The sequence below is a fragment of the Arvicola amphibius genome, chromosome 7 (genome assembly GCF_903992535.2).
Source record: "Arvicola amphibius chromosome 7, mArvAmp1.2, whole genome shotgun sequence".
Classification (NCBI taxonomy): Eukaryota; Metazoa; Chordata; class Mammalia; order Rodentia; family Cricetidae; genus Arvicola; species Arvicola amphibius.
Genome location: NC_052053.1, coordinates 69,015,908 through 69,034,855, shown reverse-complemented (window position 1 = coordinate 69,034,855; position 18,948 = coordinate 69,015,908). Strand labels below are relative to the sequence as shown.

The 18,948-nt window shown below is 45.4% G+C and overlaps 1 pseudogene; it reads right to left on the bottom strand.

Moving 5' to 3' along the window:
• Positions 1 to 15,291: 15,291 nt before the first annotated feature.
• Positions 15,292 to 15,698, bottom strand: LOC119819652 (annotated as a pseudogene).
• Positions 15,699 to 18,948: the final 3,250 nt, after the last annotated feature.

Here is an 18,948-nt window from a genome sequence, read left to right as displayed (position 1 = left end):
TGAACAGCTCTGTCAGTGAGAAGACTGTGGAAAGCCAATAGGACAGAGCAGCCAGAAGAATGAGTACCAAGCCCAAAGGCAAGCTGGTGAAGCCTCAATGTTCAGATAGGAATGAACAGCATGCATGGCCCTTGAGACATCACTGAAAGGCTAAGTACACATAGAATAGGAGGGACAAGGAACTATAGGCATAAAGGCATTAGGAAACCCATTTGATAAAATAATAGAAAATTTCCTAAATGTTGGGGAAGATGTGGACACCTCAAATAGACATGTCAAAGACAGAAACAAAAAGCAAAACATTAAAAATTATAATCAACATACAGGCTACTGTATCCAGTAAGGCTATTCTTCAAAATCAAAGGATAAATAATGATCTTCCACGAAAAATATAAGCCAGTGGAATTCACACATTATAAAAGATATTAAAGACTTCTACACCTAGAAGAGAGAGAGCAAGATAAATATAATCATGAGAATATAAGAAAGGATATCACTTAGAAGAGTAGGCAAGCAAACATGGATTAGGAAACCATTAACTCAGTAAATCATCACTAAAGGAGAAAGAAGCATGGCAGGAAACAACCATAGGCAGCAACGTGACAGGAGGTACACTTTCACCCCACTGTGAATGTCTGAATTCTCCACTTAGAAGACCCAGAACCAGTAATGTGCCATTTGAAGGAACCTCACTGGCAAGTGGATGAGATGGCTCCGTGGTGTGTGTGTGTGTGTGTGTGTGTGTGTGTGTGTGTGTGTGTGTGTGTGTGTGTAAGAGTATCTGCCTTGTAAGCCTGATGACCTGAGTTTAATCCCTGGAACCCAGGGTAGAGGGAGAAAACTGACTCCCAAAAACCATCTGACCTCCCCACATGTGCCACGAGGTATGTGCAACTTTACCCACATGGCACACACACAGAATGAGGTTTGTAAAAGAAACCTCACTGCTGACAACATAGACTGAAAGTGAAAGGGTATAAAATGATCTTCCAATCTGAAAACACTCACATCCCATAGACATAGAGGAAATCAGAAGAGGCAAAAGTCACAGAATGATAAATATCAACCAAGAATGTATACCAGGTGTAAATATATATGTATCAAACCCCTGAGAACCAGATTTAATGAAGCAAACTACTGACCAAAAAGGAAGAGATGGGCCCCACAAACAGTAACAGCAGATGACTTCATTACCCCAAGCTCACTAATAGATCCATTATCCACACAATCCAGTTGTAGAGGTCAGGTTACACTGTAGACATCTACACACTGCTTCGTCTAGCAGTTACAGAATATGCATGCTTTTCATAAGATCATGGAGTTTTTCCCCAGTGAGCTAAAGCTAGCATTTAACAGCAACAAATGAGAACTTTCTTTCTGTCGTGGGGCTAGAAAGACGACTCAGTGGTTAAGAGCATACACTGCTGCTGCAGATGACTAGGGTTTAGTGTCTGCTCCCACACTGGATAGCTCACAACTGACTGTAGCTAGCTCCAGGGCACCTGACATTTCCCTGTGGACAGTCCCCCCACAGACACACACAAAAATAGAAGTTTCTCATATCTTACCAGATATAATTTGGTTAAATTAGAAATCAACAGAAAGAGAACCTACAAATTATACAAATACATGGAGATTGAATAGTAGACTTTTGAAAAACTGAGTCATTGAAGAAATTGGGTATGGAGTTGAAAAATTGCTAGAATCAATGAAAATGGAAACATGGTGTGCCGGAAACCTGTGGGATACAGCAAGAGAGGAAAGGGGAGCTGGAGAGAAAGCTCAGTGTGTGAAGGCTCTGGCTGCTAAGGCTGATGGTCTGAGTCCAGTTCCCAGGATCCACCTGTGTTCCATGGCTTGTTGTGTATACACACCGTAACAAAATCCTGGGGCTGGAGAGACTGTTCAAGTCAGCACTGGTTGCTCTCGCAAAAGCCCTTGGTTTGGTTCCCAGCACCCTCTTGGTAGCCAACAACCTCTTTAACTCCAGTTTCAAAGGATCTGACGCCCTCTTCTGACCTCTGTGAACACCAGGCATGAAAGCGGTGCACATACATACATGCAGGCAAAATATTCATACATCTTTTTAAAAAGATGACTCAGTAAGTAAAATTAGAACTGGGGGGTGGGGTGTCATCACAGCAGGTACCACTGAAATCCAGATGAACATTATGGAACATAATGAAAAATATAGAAGAAATACAAATTTCTAAACACATATGACCTACCAAAATTGAACCAAGAGGATATCAATAAAAACATAAGCAGATTGATAACAAGCCGTGAGTTTGAAGCAGTGTGGGAAGTGGATGAAGTTGTATGAACGCGTGTTGTTAACCTGGGCACAAGCATGTCAAGGACCCCAATGCCTCAGACCCATGGGAATAGTGAAATTCAGAAAAACGGCAAAGCCTTCCCTGGGTCCAACTATGAGAGAGAGACCTGTAGCCGTTACCATAGCTTTCCCGGGTTCCCCCACAGAGACTGCTGACACTAGCTGACTCTCCCTCTTGTGCAGCCCTCTACTGGAGCAGGCACAGCCCCTGAGCTGTTCTAGGTCTGTGGTCTCTTCATCCCCAAGTCGCCCCTGCAGGTTCTCAGGACCATGCCGTGCAGGGTGTGGCAAACCAGTACTCAAGTCTCCAGGAAAATCTGGGGTTCACTGGTGAATCTCACACCAGGTTTGAAGAACTAATACCAGTATGCCTTAGATTTTTTTTGTAAACTCAGAAGAACAGAATGAGGGAAGGAAGTCAAACTATTCCTGTGTTGGGATGATTCTGTTTGGAAGATTCCACCATAACACTTAGGACTAATGAGTTCAGCAAAATAGCAGCATACAATGTACAATAGCTTTTGGATCAGTTATCAGCCTGATGAGAAAGAAATGAAAAACCCTATTCACAATAGCCTGAATATAACAAAAGACAACCCCCCCCACAAAAAAAAAAAAACTAGGCCTCTAATCTCAGCATTTAGGAGGCTGAGGACAAGGGGAGTTCAAGGCTAACCTGGCCTCCGTAGTGAGACACTCAAATAAATATCCACCAAAAATAAAACCTTAAAGATAAATCTCATCTTTATCTTAATGAAAATTATAAAATATTGAATAAAACTGTAGGTACAAAAAGATGGAAAGATTTCTATTTCCCATGTTCATGGGTTAAGAAAATAAACATTGTTAACATATTACCAAAAAATATCAGATTGGTTGCAATCTCTATCAATATACCAAAAGCATATAGAGAACTAAGAAAAACATAAAATTTACTTGGAATCACAGAAGACCCCAAATAAGCAAGCACAACAGAAACAGTGCTGGAGGTACATCCTCATAGGGTTTTCAGATAAACTAGAGAGGCACTGTCAGCAAAACAGCATGGTGATGCCATGAGACAGTCCCACAGCAGCTCAGTATTATTGATTATAAAAAGGGTTATTTATTTAAGGGGAAAGACTTACAGATTACCGTCCTAAACAACAGTCCTCTGAGCACAAACAGGAAACAGTTTAGCCGCAGGAACAGGAGCCAGAAGAGAGAGGGCGCACATGCCCAAGTGGGCTGGTATCTTAAAGGCAATTGGCTGAAGGAGCAGAATGTGCTCCCACAGCAGCATGGTATTTTCCATAACAGCAGTCACATAGACCAAATGAAGAAAACAGGGCTCAAAAACCCACTCCTTTTTAGTCACTCAAGTTTTGACAAAGATACCAAAAAAACACACAATGGAGAAGAGATAACTTTTTCAGTAACTGTGGCTGGGAACACTGAATATCCACACAAAAGGATTGAAAATACATAAATCAAGTGGATTAAAGACATTAAAGGAAGACCTGGAAGAAATACCCCAAGATAGTGTAGACAGACTGACTAGGATTCCAGACTTGAGAACGTAAGGAGAATTGGCTGACGGAGCTGCGCAGACTTGAGAGAGAGTGCTGTATAGCAAAGGTATACAGGAGCACTGGCAACAGCTCTTTCTCCCACAGTTAATATGCAGAATATGCAAAGAACTCAGAAAAATTAACCTAATTTGTGGTCACTTCTCAAAAGAGGAAATCTGCTGTCTAAAAATGTCTGTCTTTGCCATCAGCCAAGACCACACTGAAGCAGCAATGCTATGTGTACAAACTGATGCCGTGGCCACAGAAAATTGCCTTGGTGTGGTTAAGGTTCTGTTATAGGTGTGAGAAAGAGAACAGCCATAGGCATCCGGGAAAGTCTGGAGCAGAGAAAGGAAGTAGTGTTCTGTACCTGGGCATGGGAGAAGCGGGGGGGGGGGGGGGGGGGGTGGGGGGGGGGTGGAGACACTGCTGAAACGGGGTTATACGGAGAATGAACAGCTGGGAGAGGAGCAGGAGGCTCCTGAGCTAGGGAAGCTCAGGTCAGGAGGAGGTGAGAAGAGCTAGGAAGATTCCAAGGGAGCTGGGAGGCCAGCGTGTGCTTTGGTATGTTAATAGGCACCACAGGTTGCCATGTGTCCCACCTGCCAGGGAAATGGCTCCTTTTGGTAGAGAGGAAATGGTCTCACCAATTCCCAAGGAATGCTGGCTTTTGTCTAACCTCCAGAATTTGGGGAAGGGAGTTTCAAACCTTAGGGCCCCCAGGCTGTGTGTTTCAGCAAGTGGAAGACTCGAGGAGGAGCTCAAGTCAAGGTCCTTACAGGCATGGTGGCTCACTCCTGGAAACCCAGCATGTGAAAGGCTGAGGCAGGAGGATTGCAACAAGTTCAAGGCTAGCCTAGGCTACGGAATGAAATCCCATCTCCAACAACGATCATACATTGAGATTCCATCTCTATCCAGATTAGCAAACTTTGTAATGATGGTGAGGGATGGAGGACAAGGAGCCCTTGTTAAAAGCAGTGAGACCGCTGTGAAAAACAGATGGATGCTCCTCCAAGGCTGGATGCTGAGCTGTTGGACCCAGCAACACCTCCTGGGTGTGACCCTGAGGAAACCTCACATCCACACCACAGAGAGAGCTGCTCTTGTTTATTGTGACACCGTGCATAATAGCCAAGACAAGGAATCGCGCATGCCTACCTGGCACCAGTGAATGAATGACAAGAAAACTTGGTAGGTATGCACAGTGGCGTTCTAGTCATAAGACTGAAGTCATGTCCTCTGTAGGAAATGAACAGAGCTGGAGAAATTATGTTAAGGCAAAACAAGCCAGACATAGAGACAAGCATTGCATGTTCCTGTATGTGGAGACACAGAAGACAAGCATTGCATGTTCCCGTATGTGGAGACGCAGAGACAAGCATTGCATGTTCCCGTATGTGGAGACATGGGGACAAGCATTGCATGTTCCTGTATGTGGAGACATGGGGACAAGCATTGCATGTTCCCGTATGTGGAGACAAGCATTGCATGTTCCCGTATGTGGAGACTTTGAGTTGAGGACAAAAGCCTGAAAGTAGAAGAGAAATTCAAAGCAGGTAGAAGTGGGGAGGGTGGGAGAGCAAGAAAGTTTTGGGGAAGCTGGATTTGATACAAGCAGGAGAAATGCTACAGTGGAGACCGTCAATATGATTAGAACAAAAAATAAACACTAAGACTGCTTTTTCCAAGCCAGGCAGTGGTGGCACACGGCTTTAATCCCAGTACTTGGGAGGCAGAGGCAGGTGGATCTCTGAGTTCCAGGACAGCCTGGGCTGCACAGAGACCAAATCATTGAGCATCAGGCCACAGGTTAGTGCTCCTGTGCTCCTGCTGGTGCTTATCTGAGGTGAACATCAGGCAGAGGGGCAGTAGGAGCTTGTGAGAAAAGGTGAGAAAGATGCCTGAGTGCTCAGGTATCTGCTGAGTCGGAAATGCTGCATCTGGGTAGCTTTGGCATGGGGCCCCCCTTGCTATCAGAGTCACCCAGGCGCACACCATCTCCCAGGGCTGATTACAGTGAACAGGGATCCTGGGATTTGCTTCCCAGCCATTGGCAGCAGGTGGCAGTCCTGAGCTGGCAACGCACAACCCTTTGCAGCCCTGACCAGTTTTGTTCAGCCTTGACATGAGGAGACCACAGAGACTTGGTTGTGAAGGGCCACCGCTGCTGCCTGAGGCGGATCGCTGAGTGGTGTACATGCTGGCCACCAGGTCAGCAGCACAGGACGCAGTAGACATGAATACCTGCGTGCTTCCTAGTCATGGGTAACTATTGAGTAGTGCCAACAGGCAGCAAACAGTACAGCAAGCGTCCTGCTTCCATCCTGACTGTGGTCGCCACCTGTTCATTCTGTGTCTCCGGGGTTTCCTCCGGGTCACGGCTGAGCAGTAGATATGGCTCCATTCCTCTGTACTCTGTGCCCTTCTTGCCCACCGGTGTCAGCACATCAATCTTTGAGACTAAAAGTGGCTTCTCCTACCCAACAGCATTGATTTTGTAAATACCAATTTCACTTTCTGTAAAAACCAAGTAACACAAAGTTTGATGGCACAGTACACTTGTGACCAATGCAGAAGGTAATTGTTTTTGCTTCACTTGTAAAATTCTGCATTCACATATTTTAAAATAATTGAGACCTTTAGTAGGTACATTTACATGATAGAAGGAACCTTGAAATTGGCCTGTGCTGAAAGCTTGGCTTTCCTTTGTCCTAATTCAATGCTCTTCAGAGGTGGTCCCTGCTCTGTCTGCACATGCCTCCAATGCCTCCAGCAGCACTGGCCGCTTGCTGTGCCCTGGGCAGTGTTGGGGACCCCATAGGTGAGTGCTGAGCAGAGTGCATCCTGTTTGTGCCCTGCGGGAGCTCGCTGTGCTGTGTGCGGGCCCCACAGCAGATGAATCCGGCATGTTGGGGTCAGCAAGCCAGATTGCAGAAGATGGGGGTGGGGGCTTTGGGTCGGGCACGGAGTCCACATTGAGCAGTGCTACACATGTGACTTCCAGGAGATAGCCAGAAGCATAGAGTGAGAAGGAAGCAGGCTGCAACCCCAGAACTAGAGCCTGGTCCTGCAAGGAGGGAGTCACAGGAAAGCCCTTCTGCAGGACAGAGCCCTCACCTGGATCATGTGTGGATGGCCTGGGGAACAGAGGGATGTGGCCAGGTCGGGATTCTGGATGTTCATGAGGGTCCTTTGGGTGGTAGAATGCAGTGGGAACTTGAAGAGCCCAGTGACCTATTGAGAATGCGCTGCTGTGCTGTATCTCTGTACCAACACCCCAGAGGAGGTAGATGCCGGTGCCCGGCAGGAGTGACCAGATAGGCCAGGACAGTCCTCGGTGACACTGCTACAGGGCGCTAAACAGTGTCCCGCACGCATTGCTGTGCCCCCAGTCCCTTTCTTCTCTGTAAATGTGGTGTTTTAGGAAGGGCTGTGCTGATGTGATTGAGGCTCTCTAGGTCATCCTGGGCTCATGGTCTAGCCAGTGACTACTTGTCCTTCTAAGAGACCCGTGAAGATGGAGGTGGGCATGAGCACTGTGAGTGGCCAGAGGCTGTTACAGGCCTTGCTCTATGACACCTTAGCGGGGGACTTTGTACCTCTGGAACCACAAGCTTTGGTTTCAGTGTGTGAGCCCCACAACTTGTAGTGATGTGTGAGGGTCCTAGTGTCCTCTTTTGTTGCTATGGTAAGATACTTTGACAAAGTTTATTTCAGCTCACAGTTCAAAGGACAGTCCATCCTGGCTGGAAAATCAAAGTGGTGGGAGCTTGAAGCAGCTGTCACAGTGTATCCACTACCAGGAAGCAAAAAGGGGATGGCTGCCTGTGGCCTAGCTACGCTTCTCCACTTACAGCCCTGGGTTCCCTGCCTGCCGACAATTAAGAGCAAAATCAAGCTAGTCCCTCACAGCATGTGCAGAGGCCCGTCCCCAGGTAATCCAGTCTCCCTGGCGTTGATAACACTCATTACATTGCCATTGCCCCCATCCCAAAGGGATCTATCAGGATCTTTTGTATCCCCATCGGCAGATGGACATAGGCTGAGCTTATTTTCAAGTGTGGCTGACTGTGTACCATGGTCTCTGCCTTAGTTCTTCCCCTTAACGTGTGCACGTCATCCTCTTGTCCTTCCTAAGTACATCGTTACTGGGAGGTGCCTCGCTGTCCTCTAGGGCCACAGTGGAAAACCTCGTAGGCCTGTGGCTTCGTTTGCATATCATTATCATAGAGGTGGAATCGCTGAACTCCAGTGTGAGTTGCTGGAAACAAGCCAACAGAAACATGTCAGAACTTCTGCCATTTTGTTTTCAGACTCCATTTTAAAGGTAGGGTGAAACAAAGTTCACATTCCCAGGCCCTGGGCGAGCTGAGGATTTTCCAGTAGCCTACCAACTTCCTCCTCAAACAATAATTTTGGTTCCCTAAAACATAATGACTGTTCCTAACCACAAAGAACAACTAGATCTGATTGGTTATATTGCAAAACTTACATTCTGCGTCGGTGATAAAGATGAACCACATCGGGGAAGCTCTTAATCTCTAAATCCTGATTGGTGAAAACTGTAAGTATAGCTGGCACAGATGTTTGTGGTTTTTCTGCTTAAATACTTGCTGAAATGAACGTTCAGGGACAGTCTGCTCCTGAGTCCATGCTGCCGTTCCTGACTGGTCTGTTTCTGCTGTCCATTTCAGTGGGACATTGCTTCGTGGGAACTCTTGTGCCTACTTGGGCTGTTTGCGAGTCTCAGACCCTACAACACTGTAATGAAGTAGCAGCCGGCGGGGGCTGCCAACCCCGTGGAGGTCGTGGTGGTTCACACAAGCTCCCTTTAGCCACTGCCCAACTGTCTAAGACCTGTCTGCATGCTTGAGAAAGGGGTTTCTTTTTTAAACTTCATTTTTTTCATGTAGTTAAGACTTACGCATTCTTTATTTCTTCTCAAAGAGTGTGCCCTAGTTTGAGTTTACTGGAAATCTCTGATGCTTGGTTCTTGTGCTCCCCTGTTCTCTAACTTATAGACTCAGACCCTTCTGCTTCTGCCTCCTGCATTCTGGGCTGTGGGGCACCAGCACACTTGCCCTCCCTGGTTCATTTGTACACTGACCTTTGAGCCTCCATATAAATGCTGGTTGAACTGTAGACTTCTGGGAGGGCAGCTGTTCTTTCTAACCACTGAGCCATCTCTTCAGCACCATGTAAATTGAGGTTATTTAGACAAAATTTACATGTGATAAATGAGACATGAGATACTTTCATTTGTTTGTTTTTGTTTTTGTGTTTTGAGACAGGGTTTCTCTGTAGCTTTGGAATCTGTCCTGGAACTAGCTCTATAGACCAGGCTGGCCTCAAACTCAGAGATCCACCTGCTTCTGCCTCCCGAGTGCTGCCACTACCACCTGGCTAAATGAGACCCTTTCTAAATATTACTTACAGCTTGAATTTTGACAAATGTAGACATTTTGAAACCACAACTGTGGCTAAGATAGCAAATATTCCCATCACGAAGGGAAGTTTCTTGTGTGACCTTGTAGTTACCACTACCTCGGCCTGGGGGACCTGCTGTTTAGAGCTGGGGCTGGGGAGGTGACTAGGATTAGATAAGGCCTTCATCCCATTATTGGATCCTTGTGGCTTTATAAGAAGAGGAAGAGACCAGGATGCTGTGTGTACACATACACAGGTGCCCATGCTTGGTCTCGCTATGTGATAACCTGAACCATCCAGGATGCCGTCACCACACGGGCCCCACCATTCTGACCTCAGACCAGGACAATAAGCCCAAACCTCTTTATCACATATGTAGTGAGAAGCTGCAGGCTGTGTTCCTGCCGCCCTGCTCCCGGCTGCCTGGCTAGCTTATGCCCCGAAATAACAACACACAAACTGTATTCATTTAAACACTACCTAGCCCATTAGCTTCAGCCTCTTACTGGCTAACTCTCACATTTTGATTAACCCATATTTAGTAATGTGTGTAGCACCACAAGGGGAGGCTTACCGGGAAGATTCTAGCCTGCGGCCATCTTGGGTCAGAGCTTCACTGCATCTGCCTCACTTCCCTTTTTCCCAGCATTCTGTTCTGTCTACTCCACCCACCTATGTTCTGACCTATCAGGCCAAGCAATTTCTTTATTAACCAATGAAATCTTCAGATAGAAGACACACCTACATCATTTCCCCTTTTTCTGTTTAAACAAAAAGAAAGGCTTTCACTTTAACATAGTAAAATTGCATATAACAAAACAGTTATCAAGCAAGAATTATAGTTACAATATTTATATCTACTCTATCTTTTATCATAACTAAGGAAAACTATAACTATTTTTCAACTCCATCAAAGAGTCCAGAAGGATATAATATTACGTAAGTAAATGAGAAGTAAGCAACTTACAAAACTCTAGAAATCACAGAGACATCTCGCTGCCTGGACAGTCACACAAAGTTCCTCTGTACTGTTGGGTCATCCATCTTCGACCTACAGGCCCATAGTTTCTAGCAGACATTTCCATGAAGCAGGAAATTTCAAAGGCAGTTCAGTCACTATCTGCTGTGTCCTGCAGAATGTCTCACAGACTCTTTCATGAATCAAGAATCCTGAAAGATCATCTCACCTTTAGGTAAGTTCAGCAGTCCTCTTTCTGCGGGTTCTTTGTGTCCAGTTTATGCCAACAGTCCAGGCACGAGCAGTTTCTTGCCCAAATGGCTATCAAACTCCATAAGAAGCCTCTTCGATGCCCATCTTCCTTTTGAGGTAGATTGGTGCTGCCAGGAGCAGATGTGTCTCATTGTCATGAAAAGCCCTAAGTTATTAAAACATTTAAATGCCATATTCTGTAGTTTTTGAAAGATATTAGGAATGACTATCTTAACTGAAATATATCTCTATATATCCAGAAAGTCTAACTAACATGACTACAAGCTTGACTATTATTGATGATTATTCATTAACAACCTATATTTCCTAATTATACATTACATTTTTAAAATGAACTACACAATCACAATACCTTAATCAAGATCAAAATACATATACATATAACAAAATAGACCTTAAATGTCTATCAATAAGGCAAAATTTATACCAATGTAAATTATTCATATCTATCATCTCCCCCTTTAAATGTAAAAGAAAAGAACGTTTATAAATAATATTTGGGAATACGGGCACAGTTATTTCTCTCCAAACTGCTTCCTGCTAAATAGGGTGCTGTTAATCAGATCTTTCATGATGTAACCTGTGTGCCGGGTTCATCTCAGTCATCAGTTGAGTGAAGTAATTTTCTGAAGGTGTTCACAGCAACCTTTCAGGAGGGCATGGTCTATCATACCATATTGGGATAGAAGCAATCCACAGGGTCTCATTTTCTGTAAAAACAAAAGAAGGACTTTTCCAAAGCATCATAACCTTAAATCCAAACTTTGAAGTCAAGGTATTTTCAAAATATCTATCTTGGATTAGTTCAGCAGCATTTGTAAACAAATATCTTTTAGCAGCTGTTGCTCCTTCCTTGGTATTCAAACAATTCAAAGAGAGCATAATAGCATACAGTATCAAGATTCTCTGTATATTTTCCATCTTTATGTGGCTTTATTTAAACCTTTATTTCTTTTACTTTTACTTTTTGAGACAGGTTCTCTGTATATCTTTGTCCTGGAATAACTCTGTAGACCAGGCTGTCCTTGAACCCTCAGAGATCCATCTGTCTCTGCCTCCAATCCAAGGCATTGGGGATTAAAGGTGTGTGCTGCCACACCTTGAAGTCACAGAGGTCAATCTACCTCTGCCTCCCAAGTGTTGGGATTAAAGGTGTGTACTACCACACCCAACTACTTCCTTTTTTCTTTTTTAGTTTTAAGAACTTTAACCTTTAGCCTGCATATATTTTTAACACATAGTAAACCATTTAGACATTTTCTTCGACTTTGAATCTTTCTTTTACTGTATATCTCTCTCTTTTTGTGACCACATGAGTCTTTAATTTACGAAACAATATTGGTAGGACTAAAGCCGTGACTTTGGCGGCTGGATCCAGCCCATTCCTTAGCTTTCCAGCCTCATGGCAGAGGTACTGGCTGTAGCCATGTTTATCACCACAACTCTGTGGTGGCGGTTCAAGGTCCCTGCCAGCAAGCAAGCTGCAACAGTGTTCAACAACAATCAAAAGCTCCATAGTCAGGACCGCCTGCTTGAAAGAGTCAGAGTTTGCCCTGGCAGGACGGCCCAGAAAGCTGGCATTTTAAAACGGCACAGCTTTTTTCCTGCTACAGCTGAAAACCGAAAAACACATGTTCAGCTTTTCATCAGCACCGTTTAAGTGTTTTGTGTCAGGACCTCTTAAAAGAGCTGCAGGGTTTTGCAGCTAAAGCTGAGTCAGGAAGCCTCTCTTAGATGAGAGCGCTCGCTTGCCTCTAGCAAGCAGAGCAGACCCGAGAAACTGCTGCTACCAAGAAAACATGCTTTATTCTTTCCCAAGCTTTCTCAAGCTTTCTGTGGATTCAGTTATCCATGTTGGGCGTCATTCTGTAGTGTGGAGCTGCGGGTGGCCTCTCGGGATGTTTATGAGACTAAACCTCTAGGACTTCCAGACGACTGTTGCGTTGAGATTTGGAGCAATGAAAACCCCACAAAGCAGAAACGCAAAGGCACTGCCACTCTGGAATCTATCTAAGGCATTTCAGTATGAGATAAAATGCCCACTTGCCTCGTGAGCCTGGCTCATAAACATCCCGAGAGGCCACCGGTGTGCTGCTGAGGCTTCAGTCAGCGTTTCCCTGGTGACACTGCTGTTGTACATCTTTCTATGTGCTTTTGCTGTTGTTTTGTTTTGTGTCAAGTATCTCTCGTCAAGTATCATTTTCAAGTCTTCCTCTATTTTTAGAACATGAATTGGCTTATACGAGTTTGATTTTGTTAGATATGGTAGGTGCAAGTTCCTTGCAAAGTGTGTGTGTGTGTGTGTATGTGTTGCATGTGTGGTTTGCCTTTGTATTTGGAAAAAAATATTTTTCCTACCCCTCACTAAAATTTTTTTTACAAAATTTTTACAAAATTAGTGGCTGAAGAGAAGAGTGGGATGGAGCGACAGTTTCCTCAGTGTGTGCCCACCGGTAAGGCTCTTCTAGATCTTTGATTCTCTATAAAGGCTTTGGAATTGGGCCGGAGTGATGGCTCAGCAGTTAAAAGCACTGTCTGCTCATGTAGAAGTTTTGAGCTAAATTCCCAGCATCCACATGGCAGCTCACAACCACCTGTAACTCCAGTTCCAGTATCTGATGCCTTCTTCTGGGCTCCACAGCACCTGTACACATAAACACATGCAAATACAAATAAATAGATACAAAAACAAGACAAAAAGCCGTGGAGCTGTTTCCGTAAGGCCCAAAACATTCTTGGAATGTAGGATTCTATAGGTCAATAAGCTTCCCACCCATGTGCACGGGTGTCTCATTACTCCTTTAGCTCCTTGGCTTTCTTTGGACATTCCGATTCTCCTTACAGAAATCATGGGCATGTTTGGTTACATTCATACTTCAATATTTATTTGGGGGGATGTACTCTTTTACTGTATTTTAAATTTTAAGTTCTGATTGTTCAGGCCAGGCAAAGCAGTGCACACCTTTAATCCCAGCACTCACAAGGCAGAGACAGGCAGCTCTCTGTGTGCTGGAGGGAAGTCTTGTCTCAAGCAAGTTCCAGGCCAGCCAGGACTACATAGTGAGACTTTGTCTGAGAGAGAGAGAGAAAGAGGGGGGTAGGGAGGGAGGGAGGGAGGGAGGGAGGGAGGGAAGAAAGGAAGGAAGAAAGGAAGGAAGGAAGGAAGGAAGGAAGGAAGGGAAAGGAAAGGAAATCCCATGGTTCCTTGTCAGAATGGAGGAAAGTACCTAGCTTGTTTTAAGCTTCTCTTCAGACTGGTATAATTGCTAGCTTGTGCTAGACCACCACTTCTTGAGGAAGAGCCTTTGGGATTTTCTTTTTTTTTTTAAAGATTTATTTATTTATTATGTATACAGTGTTCTGCCTGCATGTATGCCTGTATGCAAGAATAGGGCACCAGATCTCATTATAGGTACCTGGGAGGCACCATGTGGTTGCTGGGAATTGAACTCAGGACCTCTACAAGAATAGCTAGTGCTTTTAACCTCTGAGCCATCTCTCCAGCCTGAGTCTTTGGGATTTTCTATATAAAAGTCATGTGTGAACAGAGACAGCTGCTTCTCTTTGTCTAGCCTGTGTAGCTTCTTTCCTTTCCTTTAAAATTTTCCATCATCAGTTAAATGTACAAAAACAGTGAGCTTTATGTTTGACGGGCGTGTGTGTGTGTGTGTGTGTGTGTGTGTGTGTGTGTGTGTGTGTGCAGCGTGCACTCTCATAGTCACCCACTGCCTCCTGTCCTTCCCGCTGGCCTCGTCCTCTGATGAAATGGTCCCCTTTTACCTTCATATCTTGAGAAACCCAGGCTGTGTATGTGAGAGACAACGTGCCAGCTGCATTTTTAGGTACGACTTAGTGCATTTCACATGGTCACCTCCAGCTCTGTCTTTCTGCGAATGAGGAGTCCATTCATCTGTGCAATGCCCTGTGTGAGTTTCCAGTGTCAGCACAGCCACTCTGACTACTTTCAGACTCCATCCGCCTGGGATAGCATATGTTCTCCAGTCTGAGTGTGATTTGTTAGTGAGGTGGGTTTTCTACAGACAAGAAACAGCTCTCATTTTTAGTTCATTCAGTCAGCTTGTGCTTGTAAGTGGAGAATAAATACTATTTATGTTTAAAGTTATTATTCAAATGTGTACTAATTTATTTCCCCCGTCTTCATCTTGGGTTTACTGGTTTGGTGAGTTAATAATGTTTGTTTTTGCCCCTCTGATTCTCAATTGCGTGTATATACTCTCCTAGCGAGCTGTTTCTCCTGGTGCCGTGGTTGTATCCGTCCTTTTGTCCTGTGAGTGGCATTCCTTTAAATGTCTTCTGTGGTGCTGGCTGCAGAACTGGTCATGACTTCAGTTTGTGATAATCACGAGAAGTCTTTACTTTTCCTCTGGTATATCTAACGTACGACTTGCTGGACAGAGAAGCTGTAGCCCGCTCCACTTTCAGGCTGGCTCGGATAGTGTACTTAGAGGCGGCTTGGTAATTCTCTCTTGAAGCTTTCAGTGTTCCCTTTCTGATACGAAGTCTTTGCATTTTAGCTGTGACATGTCATGGGGGTCTTTTCTGGTCATGCCCATTTGGGGTTTTCCTGTACTTGGGTATCTATTTCTTTCCCCAGATTTGGACACTTTCTGCTATAATTTTCTTGACTAGCTCTCTCTGCCTTTAGCCTGCATCTCGGTCCCTTCATTTCTTTCTTTTTTGTTGTTGTTGTTGTTTTCAGGTTTATTGAAAATGACAGAACAGACTCAAACAGCTCCACGCGGTCTTTTGAAATTCATCCCCACTGTAGGCTGAGTGACCTGCAGGTTGGAGAGACTGCCGAAGTCCAGAAGCTTCAGCATCTCCTGGTGTCAGGATCTACCTCAGTGATCTCCTGATCCAGGGCTGAGACCTAAGGAACGTAATTATCCCTCCTTTCTCGCTCTTCCTCCTGCAGTTTGATAGAGATACCCCTGAAAGGGCCTCTCTGAATCCTCTTCATCAGATGCGTGACATAGCCGGCTATCTTGTTGCGGAGTTTCTTGCTGGTAATGATAGCGATCTCCTCGCACACATGCTTGTTGGTGTGGAAGTCATTGCCCAGGCGCGTGTAGCACTTCTCGATGATGACCCGGTCCGCCTTTTTCACGGTCTTGGTGCGGACGCGGCCCATGTTGATGGGTCCCGGTAAAAGGGCGGTCCCTTCATTTCTAACACAGATTTGTAGGTTCAGGCTCTTGTGTCCAGAGGTCTTGGATGTTTGTGGTCATGACTGTTTTCCCCTTGCTATCTGAGGAGAGTTCCCTCGCCTGTCTTTAGCACTGGGACTCTACTGCGGCAGCCTGCCGACCCTGTTGCCCATGAACTTTTCATGGGACTTAGTGCAGTTTCTGTTTCTAAGATTTTTAATTTTTCAGACTCTCAGTTTCCGGCTGCATTTCTCAGCCAACCTTGAACTGACTCCTTTTGCTGTGCTCATCTGTTTGTTTCAATCCTCCTTGATCGCAGATGAGTTTTAAATCCAGACTTGATTTCTTGTCTGGCTCCTTATCCGTTTTCATGCTCTGGCGCGGTTACTGAAGGCATCAGGACTCTGAGGCAAGTTGGTGTTGTCATATTTCTTGTTTCTTTCTTGGTTTGTGCGTCTGTTGGGATGGATCCCCCTGCTTTATATGAAAATCTCCTTTGCAGCCAGCCTCGTCTAGAGGCTCAGTCTACCACTCAGAGAGGAAGGCATGTGGCCACTATAGCAGCTCCACCCAAGAGACCGGAAGAAAATACAGTAAAAGACCATAAAAGCCGGGAGCTGGTGGTGACACCTTTATTTCCAGCACTAGGGAGGCAGAGGCAGGCGGATCTCTGAGTTGGAGGCCAGCTTCGTTCTAGGACATCCAGGGCTACCCTGTATCAAAACAAGCAAAAAAAAAAAACAAAGACAACTGCTTTATTACCAATGATTGTAGAAAATAAAATGGCAAAATCAATATAGAACAAGTGAAGAATTTAAGAAATAATAAAGATAAATGTAACAATAATAACAGAGGTTTTTGTTTGTTTGTTTTTGGTTTTTAAGACAGGGTTTCTCTGTAGCTTTGAATCTGTCCTGGATCTAGCTCTTGTAGGCTGGCCTTGAACTCACAGAGATCTGCCTGCCTCTGTCTCCCAAATGCTGGGATTAAAGGCGTGCGTCACCACCGCCTGGCAATAACAGAGATTTTTAAAAGGATCCAGAGGGAGGCAGGAGAGATGGATCAGCAGTTAGAAGTATTTACTGCTCTGCAGAGGACCCTGGTTCATTATCACCACCCATGTTGGGTAGCTCACAACCACCTGTAACTCCAGCTTGAGGGGATCTGACACCTTCTGGCATCTGTGGGCTCTTATGCATGCACGTGCGTGTGCGCTCGCACACACACTAAAAATTAAAGGTGTAGAAAAAGGATAAATTAAAAGCATGTGAGAAAGAGGAATAGAGAAGAACAATCTGAGAAGTTGGGGTAGAAGAAATGGCTCAGTCGCTGAGGGTCCACACCGCACACAAGTGGGTTCTCCGCACCCAAATCAGGTGGCTCACAACCTCCTGACACTTTTTCTGGCCTTTGTAGGTGTAAGCACTCATGCACACATACCCACACAGATATGCATAATTAAAAATAAAATAACCTTAAAATATGTAAAGTAAAAATGACAAAACAAAGTTAGACAAAAAGTAGGAAGAGCAATAAAAGAGCTTATATATGAGTTCCGGGGATCAAATCTGGGTCTTTACCCTGTGCTTGGCAAGCACTTGACGGTCCCACCCCACTTTTTAATTCTGATAGTTCTGTAATTAAAGCGTTTATACTGAGGTGTTGATCCACTTTGTACTAATACTTGTACAGGAGTAAGGCAGCTGCCCCGACCGACTGGTCGAAAGAGGGAGAAGACACGATTAAGTTTAGTTTAACACCAAACTTACAGACGTGTAGAAAGGACTCTGAGAGAATGCCAGGATCAGCCGCACACCAACAGATTGGAGAATCTAGACGGGAAGGGCAGGCCTTCACAACAGCAGAGTCTGTGTAGGGGGCTAGTAGCCTGACAGCACTGAGGAAGCGGAAAGGGGGGGAGAGGGCAGGGAGGAGGCTGGGGCCGAGGCAGAGTCCCGAGGACGTGCTTTAGTGATCTGCTTCTTCCAGCCAGGCCTCACCTCCAGAAGTGTCCATCACCTCCCAGTAACGTCAGATCTCCACCCATCGGCAGATTAATAACTGGTGGTGTCAGAGCTCTTGGGATCCACGAGCGGTCACCATGCCTTAGCATGACCCGTTGGGAGGCATCTCAACCATATCAGAATTACATGGCTCTGTTTCAGAAAGTACTTGTTCTGTAAAAACTCATCTCTTGATCCAATTCCAGTTGATACGCCCTGAATGACTAACACATGTCCCAATGGCAGGGTAGAAGTTTTGGAGTATCTTGAAGCTGATGCTTCCCAGGGCCAGGCTTGATCACCTGCCCTCTGGCCCCAGATGCGTCTGCAGTTGTCCTTCAGGTCAGCACAGGGTCACCTCTGCTGCAACAGGAGCGTGGTGAACTGTGACTGTCCTGATGCCCCCCTCACAGCCTGGTCCCCTCCCTGCTACTTCTGATGTCACACTCTCACCTCTGTGCTTAGACTTGTCCTCCTTTTGCTCCTTGGTGAGCCCTCCTCTTCCCCTTCTGGCTTTTAGCAGTGATGTCTGCCGAACTCTCCTTGGCCTCTGGATAGATGCAGGCACCCTCTCCTGCGCTCCAGGATGTGTGTGCTGCATTAAGCAACACATTGACTCAACCTTTGTTTTCATTGCCGGGGAGGAGATCTGTTGAACGTTGTTGTCCTTGGGTGGTGCTGGGCTGCCCGAGACAGGGATGTTCTGTAGGTCTGGGAAGAATGAATTCCCTGACACCTAATTCAGATACAGTTTGGAGAGAATGTGCGTAGCTGAGGAAGGAATCACTGGTTTGTGCAGGTGTCTGTCAGGACAGAGGAGGCAGCAGGCCTGTGTTGAGGAAGGCCTGAGGTGTGAAACTTCACGTGAGGAGTAGAAAATGGTACAGCTACCATGGAGACAAGGCAGGCCTCTTCCTCAGACCTGGACCCTGAAAGCCACCACCAGCAACAGCATCCTGGGGCTGGTTGCTATGGAGATGTCAGACATGAGGATGACCTGTTAATGTAAAAATGGATTGTGAAGTTGGAATAACAGCAGTTCACAATGACTAGCAAGTACAGAAATAAATTACTTCAAAGACTTTAGGGGAAAACAACGACAGCAACAACACCAGCTTTCTGTTTGGAGTGGAATACCCAGGGTACCAGGCTGCTGAAACAAGGGAGAGGCAGCCCGGGGAGGCTCGGAGTTCAGCTAGGGTGCTGCAAGCGCATCTGTGGCCTGGGTCTG